We start from the raw sequence: 1,388 nt of genomic DNA on the forward strand, positions 1-1,388 counted from the left end.
TATCTCTGGAAGATCAACACTACACGATCTTAACTCAGTAGTGGCAACAAGTACTCGGGTCTGCACTAAAAAGGCACAAAAGTATAGTATGAGTACCAAAATAATGGGAACTCAGTAGGCATATTTGATTGACTGAGCTAAATTATGATATTAAGATAATATAAAGTAAGATAATATGTCTAAGTCAAGGTACAAACTCAAACCAAAATCCTCTTCATCATCACTGTACAGAGTAAGTAATCAACTAGAAAAATAATACAACATCTCATATCAATACATACCTATATCGTCATATAAAATGGATAATCGATCCAAAATTGTAAAGAAACACTAATATAATTACAACCGCATAAATAACAAGTTCAACATGCATACATCCATTAGAGCATAAAGTAAAAGAACTCACCACGGCATCCTATACCACCAGGGAGTACACCCAAAAGAACATAATATAAAGAACCCATCATGACATCCTACGCTACCGGAGAGTGCATGAAAGGATGAATTCATCAAGTATATAAACCAATAGCCAACTTCTCATTATCCAAGGTTCACCATATTTCACATCCATGGACATTTGCTAAGATTCGTAATCATGATCAATTACCACAATTGAAATAGGATATACTCAAGTACTCACAATCATAGTCATATAGCCATTTAGAAATATATGCCATCAATATACTCAATCTACCTATTATTCATTAACAAACACTTATAATCATTAAACTGCTAAGTTGCTAGTCATCATAAGGCCTCTAATTATTAGCATAACAGTTTCTCTAGGTAATCTTTATTCACAGAATAGCAACTAACTATTATTCACTAAATAGCCATTGCCCGTATCTAGACAAGATTCATTACTAGACCATAGACACCAGTTAACCAAAGCTCGTTCTAGCCATCATACTCATATTAGCCGCAATCTAGCCAAAATGAGTTACTAACACTCATTATAATAATTATTCATTTATCAAACAACACCTCTTATTATCTAGCACAATTAATCTACAAATACTCATTTAACAACTAATGACATTATACTATGTCATCAATATTACTATGTCCCACACATCTCAAACCTATTCTCATTATTGGCTACATAACAACCATAATTACTAGTTACCATATTTTAACTAAACAAGGTGCAACAACTAGAATTTTAGACTTCAACTATCAAGAAAGTAGTCAACTAGTTACAACATATCTCATTTTAATAATCAATATACAATAATTAATCCATTTATCCAATGCTATCTAGACTCACTAGGTGAACCCTCAAATGCCATAGAACATCCAATTTACAAATTTGTCCTAATTCAATATTTGTAATATACCGCTTCTACTCACTATCCAACAGAAGCAAGTACTACACCGCATTACAAGTA

This window comes from Capsicum annuum, chromosome 9 (genome assembly GCF_002878395.1).
Source record: "Capsicum annuum cultivar UCD-10X-F1 chromosome 9, UCD10Xv1.1, whole genome shotgun sequence".
NCBI classification, from domain to species: domain Eukaryota; kingdom Viridiplantae; phylum Streptophyta; class Magnoliopsida; order Solanales; family Solanaceae; genus Capsicum; species Capsicum annuum.